The sequence below is a fragment of the Pleurodeles waltl genome, chromosome 6, assembly GCF_031143425.1.
Source record: "Pleurodeles waltl isolate 20211129_DDA chromosome 6, aPleWal1.hap1.20221129, whole genome shotgun sequence".
In the NCBI taxonomy this organism is placed as follows: Eukaryota; Metazoa; Chordata; class Amphibia; order Caudata; family Salamandridae; genus Pleurodeles; species Pleurodeles waltl.
In genome coordinates, this window is record NC_090445.1 from 484,154,905 (window position 1) to 484,166,943 (window position 12,039).

Here is a 12,039-nt window from a genome sequence, read left to right on the forward strand (position 1 = left end):
GATCACACACAGGGATCTTTACCAAAGCCACAAAATCAACATTCCACCAAATCGGCTTACTGAATGTGTGGAAGGCTTTGAACCCCACCATGTGAGACTATGACCCTACCGCCACGGCGACGGCCGCCAAGATACCATTGCGATGGCTACCGACCGCCACCTATTTATGACCATAGGCGGAATACCGCCAGAAGGCTGACGGAATTCTGTCAACGGTCATGGCGGACGTCGGTAAGGTGGTGCTGCTGCCAGCAGCAGCGCCACCCCTACAGAACGCCGCCTACCATATCATGTCCCATGATACGGTTGGCGGTGTTCTGCTGGTGGACGCTGCTGCTGGCAGCAGCGCCGCGTCCCGTCTCCGGCCAGAAGACCCTCTGCAAGCAGGTAAGTTGGGTTCTTTGACAGGAGAGGGGGTGGGGGTGTGTTGTGTGAGTGTGTGGGTGTGTTTGAATTTGTGCATGCGTGTGTAATGCATGTGTGCATGAGTAGGTGTGTGTGTACATGCATGTTGTGTCGTGTGATTTCGTGTGTGCCTGGATGTACGTTTGTGAGTGTTGATGTGAGTGTATATGATGTGTGTTTGTGTGGGTGAATGTGTGTATGCGTGTGTGTATGGGTGTGTATGTATGGGAGTGGGAGGAGATGAGTGCTTTGGGGAGGGGGCGGAGGAAACCCCTGTCAGTGCCAGGGAAGGAATTCCATCTGCAATGACATATGTCTAAATAGGTGGGATGTCCAGGCCATGAAGTGCAACAATGTTACCACCACATCTGAATCTATTGTGTAAGTGGATGTATCATGTCCCCTCCAGTGAAAACACAGTAAAACATGTGGGACACTACACAAAGCATGGTACATACATACTGACCAATGGTTCGGAAAACAAATCATAGATCCCAGGCCAATGAGCCAAACACAAGTTGTCATGTCAAACAACCCAGTGCAGAAAAGACTTCATAGAAGCCCAGGATCTCACACAATACCACAAACACATATGAGTCATAGACGACACAAGATATCAACTGCAATTCCACATGACATTCCTGTTGCAAGCACTAACAAAATACTCACTCCTGTTATCGTTTGCAGCCGATCAGGGTTGCGGGATGCAACCATGGATCATGACCCCATTCCCCAACCTAAGCACAGCAGCAGAGCATTCCTATAATGAGGCACATTGGAGGAAATGCACCATTATGGAAAGGACTTTTGGCATCCTGAAGTCCAGATTCAGGTGCATAGACATCACAGGAGGCAGCCTCTTATATGCCCCACACATTGTGTGTAAAACAATACAGACCTGTGCTATCCTGCACAACATTTTTGTGAGGTTGAACATCCCATTATATGAGCCGGACCAAGAACTGCCTGAGGAGAAGGAGGATGGTGGCAGGGAAAATGAGGGGGAACAGCAGAACACAGCTGCAGGAATGCACCGCAGACAGCAAATTGTCTACAACCTTTTCACTTAATAGTCACTCTACACACCTTGTTAAGTTATGTAAATAAACACCTTACTTGATCACACAATCCTGCTCTGGTGTTCTTCATTCTCCATCACATGTACCTTAGGAATGTCAGTATTACCTCAGGGAGCATGCTACAAAGACAAATCTGACTACTTCTGATGCAACATCACATGTGATGCGCATGATTGTACAGCAAACATCACACACATGTAAAACATACTCATCTCTTGAATGTCACATATGAAGGACACAATCATTTGACCACAACATATGAGTCACATCCATGTTGCCAATATGGTCAACTGTAGCACATGATACACAACTATAACATCTCCAATCATAAGGTAAATAAGGGCCCCATACATGAGGCAGTGGATATGAAATATCAGAAGTACAGGAATGTTTGAACAGACCCCTGACATTACTAAGTGTGACACTTGCAATGTCTGCAAGGAGCTTGTCTGACAAGGGGGGATATGATTTGTGATAATGGATAGCATGATTGTCCCAGGTATGACAAGCAATGTTCACAACACATGACCTGCACAGTCCACCCCTGGAAATCAGTCCTGCCACTGCCATGTGTTGCGTCTCTGCCATCCCATCTCTAGGGGGCACTGTAAACTGACTATCTGTAGCCTGGGAATCATCATTAACACTCACCGAGTCCCTTTCTAACTCCTGTTTGCTTCCCTTTTCGATATGGCATGCTATATAAGAACTACATTTGCTCCCATGGACTTCAGGTCCCATAATGCACTGTCTGGTACTTGGTAAGACCTGGTATCTTCTGTCCATTGCTTCCTATGGGAAAAGTCTGGCTGTTCCTTTATACTGGATTCTCTCCTCCAGGACTTGTGAGAGACTGAGGCCCTCATTACAACATTGGCGGTAAAAGCGGCTTACAGCGTGCAGAAGACCGCCAACACACCGCCACGGCCGCGGAATTCCACCACAGCTATTATGACCCACATCTCGGAAACCACCAAAATTCAGACACCCACACAAGTCCACCACACCAAAGGTCAGTGATAAACTGGTGAAAACAAAACCTCCACCATCACGCCAACAGAAATACACCCACACTATCACGACACATGAATCCACGCGGCGGTCTTTAATCTGCGGTATTCCATTGGCGGTACACACTGCCGCGCTCAAAATACACAAACTCTTACAAAACATCCCCACATTGGAAAATTCAAAATACACACACCTGAGACACATACAACCGCCACTCCCACACACCCATTACAATATAAAACAAACACCCACATCACCCACAAACCCCCACAACAAAAAATTCAGAAAGAAGGCCAGAGACAGAGCACCACCAGCAAGAACAACAGCATCCACAGGCACACAACACCATCACCCACACAACTTCCATGCACCTCACACAACACACCACTATAAATCACCACACTTATCACCACACACTCCACCCCACACATCACCTACACCACCCCATGGCACGGCAAAGACGCCCCAGGTTCTCTGAGGAGGAGCTCAGGGTCATGGTGGAGGAAATCGTCCAGGTAGAGCCACAGCTATTCGGAGCACAGGTGCAGCACACCTTCATAGCTAGGAAGATGGAGCTATGGCACAGAATAGTGGACAGAGTCAACGCAGTGGGACAACACCCAAGAAATCGTGAGGACATCAGGAAGAGGTGGAACAACCTACGGGGGAAGGTGCGTTCCGTGGTCTCAAGACACCACCTGGCGGTTCAGCGGACTGGCGGCGGACCCCCATCTCCTCCCCCACAACTAACAACATGGGAGGAGCAGGTCTTGCCGATTCTTCATCCTGAGGGCCTCGCAGGAGTAGGTGGAGGAATGGACTCTGGTAAGTCAAATCTTAAGTATTACAACCCCCACCCTACCTGCATGCCAGGACATACCCCCACCCTCACCCTCACCCCATCACTCTAACTGCTCACAAATGTCCCTACATCACAAACCACACATCCTAACACCAAGCCCTGCATGCAACAACAAAGCATGAACACCCATCACCAAAGCATGGCCACTGCACATACCCATACACCCCCCTAAACCACTATCACACAAGCTCCCACACAGGAATGCAAGCACTGGGGTACACGGACACCCACCCATTGCACACTATTACACACACAGATTTAACAAACATCCTTTTATACCCCTGCAGGACCCCCACCCAACGTCACCAGACAGGAGGGTCCACACATGTCCACACCACCAACAGAAGAGGCCCACAGTGATGACAGCACCTCTGTCCAACTGGATCTAGATGACCAGCCCAGACCATCGTGGACCTCTGGACAGTCGGTTCCCCTCACACAGGCACAGGCCACCACAGACCTTCCCCCCTCTGAAAACACCAGCACAGCACCCAACCAGCAGGCCCATACCTCCGTCCCTAGGACACGTCAATCAGCTGTGTGTCCACCACTACAGAAAAACCCAGGATAACCCACCACCCCAACAACAACAGGGACCTGGGGCAGTGGTAGTGAGCACACGTCCAGGGGACGGAGGCACTGGAACACAGGGGAACTGGGAGGGCTGCCGTGCGACAGGGGGCAGACAGGCCAAGGGAACCCACTCTCCACGAGGCCCTCTCCTACATCATGGGAGCATACCACCACTCCCAGGAGACGATGGCAACGGTACAGGCCAAGTTTCAGGAGACCCAACGCATGCAGGAGGAACAGTATATGGGCTTCAGGGAGGAACTCAGAACCATCTGCTCCACCCTGGGCACCATCGTAGGGGTGCTGAAGGAAGTACTCAACACCAGGAGGGACACTGTGGCACTACAAGGGGCCCTTGACACTAGCATGGATGATGAACTGCCCACCACCTCCGCCAGCGCTAGTGGACAGGATGCCCTGCCGAGGACCACCACACCAGCACCCCACCCCCTCCAGAGGGGGAACCACCCCGCAAATGGTCCCTGAGATCCAGGAACAAGACAGAGAACGATGCCAAGACCCCCGCCAAGAAATGAGACCACCCTGATTGTCATCCTCCTGTCCCACTTTGTCACCCTGTCCATAATTAAACTGCCCCAGCTCCACTTCCTATGCCCATATGGGCAATGCACCTGTGAGACTAATAGACTGGACTCTGCCATGGACACTCCTCCGCCATCACCCCTCACCATTTCACTACCCCCTCCAATTTTGAGCATTTAAATAAACACACCTAAAGCACAAAATGATCTGGAGTCTGTGATTTCGAAATAGTGTATTTGCAATTACAGTGACAAAACGTTTGTGAAATAGTAATGTCAACATACCTATGTCACACAGCTCTAGCCCATGAGGAATCCAAGCAGATGTCACACAGTGGGACCCACATCTGTGAAACAGTAAGGGAAAGTGACAACTCAGTGACCATACAATGGGTGAAAACGACAGTCAGGAGAGAGGTAGTAGTGTTAAAGTTCATGTAGTAGGAATGATTGTATTCTTACCTGTGTCTCACTGGAAATATTGCTGGATCACTGTTGCGCATGTCTTCTTCCTCTGCTTCCTCCTCATCACTGTCCACAGGCTCCACAGCTGCAACAACACCGCCATCTGTACCATCCTCCTACAGAAAAGGCACCTGGCGTTGCAAAGCCAAGTTGTGAAGCATACAGCAGGCCACGATGATCTGGCACACCTTCTTTGGTGAGTAGAATAGGGATCCACCTGTAATATGGAGGCACCTGGGCCTCATTGTAGCGCTCCTCTGCCCTGGTCCTGGGATTCCTCACTGGGGTCAGTTACCATGACAGGTTGGGGTAACCAGAGTCACCTGCAAATGGTGAGGGGCAACTGTTAGACACACACTAACCTGGAGGGATAAACCCAGACCCAGACAACCATTCCCACTGACTTGCTTCTATGTGCTCACCTAATAGCCACACACGGTGCCTCTGGAGTTTACCCATCACATAAGGGATGCTGCTATTCCCCAGGATGTAGGCGTCATGCACTGAGCCAGGGAACATTTCATTCACATGGGAGATGTACTGGTCTGCCAAACATACCATCTGTACATTCATAAAATGATAACTCTTCCGGTTTCTGTACACCTGTTCACTCCTGTGGGGGGGACCAAAGCCACATGGGCCCCATCAATGGCACCTATGATGGGGATATGTCCCAGGGCATAGAAATCACCTTTCACTGTAGGCAAATCCTCCACCTGAGGGAAAACGATGTAGCTCTGCATGTGTTTCAGAAGGGCAGACAACACTCTGGACAATATGTTGGAAAACATAGGCTGGGACATCCCTGATGCCATGGCCACAGTTGTTTGAAAAGAGCCACTTGCAAGGAAATGGAGCACTGACAGCACCTGCACTTGAGGGGGGATTCCTGTGGGATGGCGGATTGCTGACATCAGGTCTGGCTCCAACTGGGTACACAGTTCCTGAATTGTGGCACGGTCAAGCCTGTAGGTGATTATCAAATGTCGCTCCTCCATTGTCGACAGGTCCACCAACGGTCGGTACACTGGAGGATGCCGCCATCTCCTCAAATGTCCCAACGGACGGTGCCTATGTAGGACAACAGCAAGCACAGAGTCAACCAACTCAGAGGTACGTACCCACAGTTTACCCAGAACACCAATCATACAAAAAAGGTGGCCTGTATGTGTGTTGAGACTAGGCCTAGGTATGTGTGACACAGTTGAAAATGAAGCCATGTGAGCCCCTGAAATGGCGGCTGCCTGACCTGTAAAGTGGGATGTGAGGTAACTGCGCTGGAGTTGTACACCATCGCGGTAGGCGGTTGAAGACCGCGGCGCAATGCTGCATTGGTTAACATTGGACCCTATGGGTCCCAGTAGCCAATGACGATGTTCGCACCACTGTGGACATGACCGCCATTTTCTATCTCTTCAATCACTCGATACCTGATCTTCGACAGGAGAGGACCTACACTGCAAGTGCTGCTGTGACCTCGGTCTGGAAGAGACAATGGCTCGTGCGTCTGGGGATAGGGCCCCTGCCTTCACATCGGAGGAGTTGGAGAAGCTCGTGGATGGGGTCCTCCCCCAGTACACGCTACTCTATGGTCCTCCAGACAAACAGGTAAGTACACAGGGAGCATGTTGTATGGTCTATGCCTGTGTGGAGAGGGCTGGATGTAAGAAGGAAGGGGGCAGAGTGCTGCGTGCATGAAAGATGGTGAATGCATGTGCCACAAGGCAAGGGTAGGGATGGGGGCCAATCACTTTGACTGTACAGCTGGTAATAACTTTTCTTTTTCCCCTGTACATTTCATGTAGGTCAGCGCCCACCAGAAGAAAGATATTTGGCGTGCCATCGCCAAAGACGTCCGGACCCTGGTAGTCTACCACAGACGGAGCACCCACTGCGGGAAAAGATGGGAGGACATCCGCCGCTGGAGCAAGAAGACGGCGGAGGCTCAGCTGGGGATGGCCTACCAACGTGGGAGGGGTGCCCGTCGCACCATGACCCCCCTGATGTTCAGGATCCTGGCGGTGGCCTACCCGGAGTTGGATGGGTGCTTGAGGGCATCACAGCAGACACAAGGGGGTGATACACTCTCATTCTGCTGACTTTGCGTGCAGTGGAGTTGTCTGGGTGGGGGAGGAGGTCTGTGGGTTTCCCTAGGCCAGGGCAAATTCCGTAGGCAAGGCCACTCCGAAGGGCAGGCCATGTGGCACCCCAGCCCATCTCTGTAGACTGCAAGTACAGCTATTCATGCTCCTGTGTCATCCATGTGTGCAGATGTCGTCCTTAGCCTTGTAGGCCATTTCCCAGGAATTGAAAAGTGGAGCCCAAGAGCGCAGCGTAGTGCAGGGGGCTTCTGTGTCTGTCTTGTCCGCCAACGGTAGCGGTAATCCATGCACTCAACTTTCTTCTGTCGTCCTCCCCCCTTTTTGTGGTCTCCCTGTTCTTGTGTGCATTAGCATCATCAGGCGAAGGAGCAGTGGCACCGGAGCACGAGGGAGCTGCATCCCACATGGCCCTGGAGGGCGAGACTACGGACTCGGAAGTCACCAGTGGGACGGAGGGCGAGGGGAGCTTCACGGCTTGGACAGGAGCTGAGACCAGCGACACGGACACGTCCTCTGATTTGAGCTCCCTTGTGGTGGCGGCAACATCTGTGCCCCCCGCATCTACAGGTACAGCCACCACCCCCCCTACCAGCACCGCCCTCCCAGCAGCCCCTCAGCTTTTGCACCTGGCCCGCTCACCCAGGAGGGTGGGCATCACCTTCGCTCCAGGCACCTCAGGCCCTGCCCCAGTCACCCCTGCTGCCCTCAGTGAGGAGGCCATTGACCTCCTCAGGTCCCTCACTGTTGGGTAGTCTACCATTTTGAATGCCATCCAGGGTGTAGAAAGGCAGTTGCAACAAACTAATGCATTCCTGGAGGGCATTCATTCCGGTCAGACCGCCCTTCACCGAGCTTTTCAAACTCTGGCCTCAGCACAGATGACAGCCATTGTCCCCGTCTCTAGCCTCCCCCCTCCAACTTCCTCCACCCAGACCCAATCCCCTGTACCTCTGCCTATCCCAAGCACACCATCAGACCAGCATGCACACACCTCAACACACAAGGAAAGCTCAGGCAAACATAAGCACCACACATCCCACAGGCACTCACGCAAGCAACACACACATGCAGACACACCAAAATCCACTGCCTCCACTGTGTCCCCCTCCTCCTCGTCACCCTCCTCCCTCCCAGTCTCGTCTGCACTCACACCTGCATGCACTACCTCTGCAGCCACTACGTCCCTCACCAGCACACCCGCTCACTTGCAGTCACCACCCCCACTACCATTCACACGTCCCCTTTGTCCTCTCCCATTGTGTCTGTGACGCCCCCTCCCAAGATACACAAATGCAGGCACACACCCACCCAACAGCCATCCACCTCACAACAGCTTCCAGCACATGAACCTGCACCCAAAGTCACCAAACGTACACCTCCTACTACCACCACCTCTTCCTCCACTCCCAAACCCCCTCCAGCTACCTGTCCCAGTGTGTCCCAAAATCTTTTCCTATCCAGCCTTGACCTTTTTCCCACACCTCCCCCACCCCGTCCATCTCATAGGTCCCGAACTAGCACCTCGGCCACAACATCTCCGGGACCAGTGATGCCTGTAGTCACCGGTATGTGGAGTGCACCGGCCACCAGGACAACCAGTGTGGCACAGAGCCACAGCACAGACAGTCCCCCACCTGTGAAGCATCAGAAGTTGGCCAGTGCCCGGCTGGAGAGGGGGAAGACTCCAGCCACCAAAGCAGCTCCCAGGGGTCCCGGTGGGAGTGTGGAGTCAGCTGTGACACCTTCCAAGGTGGGGAAGGGCCACAAGAAACTCGGCAAGTCTGGGAAGAGCTGCACGGCGGAGAAGACCGCCATCATCCCCGCTGCCCAGGAGGCCACCGCCAGCCCCAGCCCAGCTGCCCAGGAGGGCACCGCCAGCCCCAGCCCAGCTGCCCAGGAGGGCACCGCCAGCACCAGCCCCGCTGATCCATGAAGGACCGCCAGCACCAGCCCCGCTGGGCCATGAAGGACCGCCAGCACAAGCCTCGCTGGGCCATGAAGGACCGCCAGCACAAGCCCCGCTGGGCCATGAAGGACCGCCAGCACAAGCCACCGCTGAACAGGGCACCGCCAACTCAAGCACCGCTGCACAGGGCACCGCCAACTGAAGCACCGCTGAACAGGGCACCGCCAACTCAAGCACCGCTGAACAGTGCACCTTTAACTCATGCACCGCTGCACAGGGCACCACCAACTCAAGCACCGCTAGCCCATGAGCGGCAGGGGCACTGACGCAACTGGGTCCGTCACGGGGTAGTGATGCACTCTGGGCACCAGTCCCCCTCCAGAACCAGTGGAGACATCCATCCACTACCTCTGTCCTTCACAGGATGAAGCAATCTGGGCACCAGTCCCCCTCCAGAACCAGTGGAGACATCCATCCACTACCTCTGTCCTTCACAGGATGAAGCACTCTGGGCACCAGTCCCCCTCCAGAACCAGTGGAGATTGTTATCCACTTGAGAGACTGTGGCTTTGCACTCCCCAGGATGGAACAGTGGGCAACCCACTCACTGTAGAGACTTGAGAGACTGTGGCTTTGCACTCCCCAGGATTGAACAGTGGGCATTTGGCCCTCTTGTGGATTTGGCGTTGTGCACTCAAGCGGCTGAGGTGCCCCTCCTTTCCCTCCCCCTGAGGTGCCTGTTTAGTTGCTGTCTGATGCCCCTGCAGTGTTCTCTCCGTCATGTGTGTGGGCCTCGACCATACCCTGTGGTCCCAGTGTTCCACAGACTTTCTTTGTGCAGTACCTGGACTACTATGCCTGGTATATATTTTGTACATGGTGTACATATATATATTTCTGCCTACTTGTTTGTAATATATTCCAATGGTTACACTCATTTTCTTTGGTCTTTGCATTTTTCCGGGGGGTTTGGGGGGTGTAACTGTGATGTATTGATATGCATTAGTGTGGGTGTTGTAGTGGGTGAGGGTGGGGGTGGGTGTGGGGTGTTGCGTGTGTGTGTCCCTGTTTTTTCCTTCCCCCTCCCCTGTGTCGTAGGTGCAGCACCGTGGACTTCGGCGCCGGCGTTCGTGCTCCTGGTAGAGGAGCAGGAAGACTATCGCAGGTAGAATTTGGAGTTCCGGTTCCATGGTGTCCTCGTTCCTTGTGGAGTGTGTAGAGGTGAGCATTTTCCCTTTGAAATTCCAGTTTCCTCCGTGTTTTTATCCGCGGTGATAACCCCAGCGTTTTTGTCCATTACTGATCCGTTCCATGTTTGTTCACACTAAGGTTGCTCTGCCTTCACTTTCCTGTTTTCTCTGCCTTACCATAGCTGTCCTTTCCCCTTGTCTGCCTTTAGCTGCTCTTCTGCTTCAGTACACTACCTCCTTTGGAGATACTCTGTGAATTCAAGGGTTGCCCCTACCAGAGTCCTGACTAGACCTGCCCGAAACCGTGAGACCATGGAGCCCAATCCTGACAAAGGGTACACAAGCCCACACGCTTGAACTGGATACTTCTGTGGAATGCACACCTGAAAATATGTGAACACCTGCAGCCAGGACAGCAGGTCCACCACAGCAACACAAGTAAAATAGGTAATTGTAACGAGTCAAACTGATGTGTACCAAACATTTTATGGGTGGAATTTAGGCACAGTGTCTCAAACACAGTACGTACCAAACATATACACAAGTCAGACATTTGTGTAGTCCAAACACAAGTCACCATGAACTCGTAACCAGCAATTAATGACATTTGACGGGTAACATATCTTACATAGCACTCATTAGCCATCCTCAATGATACCAGAGTTTTGTTTGTCGTCTGAAATGTAATGTCCCCTAAGTCAAACAACTGCACACATCACATGAGTCAACACATGTTACAAACACATACCATGACTATTGTAGATCACCGATTGCCATCAGATGTAGATACACATTTGGCACACATTCATACATTTGCATGACGTTCAAAGTATTGCATGCCGTTCCTTCAGAAACACGCACATCGTTGTTACAGATCATTCACACCTAAACCACAAAGTAGCATGCCCTACCACATGTGGCAATACACCATATTATACACTGCAGGCAATACCATCCCATCTTCATGTTGATACAGGGTGCATCCATGTTTAATATTAGAAAATCATACAATCACAGAGTTACGTAAATGTGTTGAAAACACCCGCAAACGCAAACTAACCATACATGGGCCCTTAGCGTGAATTCCACCTGTACTCCACACTCATGCAGATATCCATTGAAATTGAAGTATACAGGTAATGCGTGATATTTTGCTGCACATGTAGGTGATGCGTAGAAAATATTCATGCAAACATCGTATGTGTCAAAAAAATACGTGCATGACGTAAAACGTGCCTCAAGGGGACAGGAAGTGATATAATAGGAAATCCTGTTTACAGGTGTTGGAAAATGGGTTATTGGTAGGGCAGGTAGGTACCTACACCTAGCAACAAGCCACTAACCTCCACATAGGTACAGTTAGGTCTCAGTAAATTAATCCCAGCTCAACCCTTGGTAGCTTGGCAACGAGCGTCAAGGCTTAACTTAGGAGACAAAGTGTAAAGCATTCAAATATCACAAAACAGTAATTAAATAAAACACAGGAAACAGTTTAAAAATCCAAAACCAATTTATAAAAATAGTTTATATTTTTATCTTTAAAATGACACAAAAACGATTAAAATAGGTTCAGGGGAACCGGAGATATGAATTTTTAAAGAATTATTACTTTTCTAGCGCTTAGAAACAAAAAGCGCCAATCGGGTCATCTGGTTGCACCTCGACCGGGGCAAAGTCAAACTTTCAGGCCGACCGCGATTGAGCCCTGCTCGGCTACAGGTCGCGGGAGGCCTCGGTTAAAAAGTTACCTTCTGACTTAGTCTTTATTTTGAAGTTTTTCTTCACCGGGACGAACCTGCCAGTTGAATCCGACCTCCTGGAGCCCTTGTCCGGATACGCGATGTGGGTTTCCTCGGTGGAGACTTTTACCTTCGGACTTAGTTGTTTTTTCGAGATGAAAATCC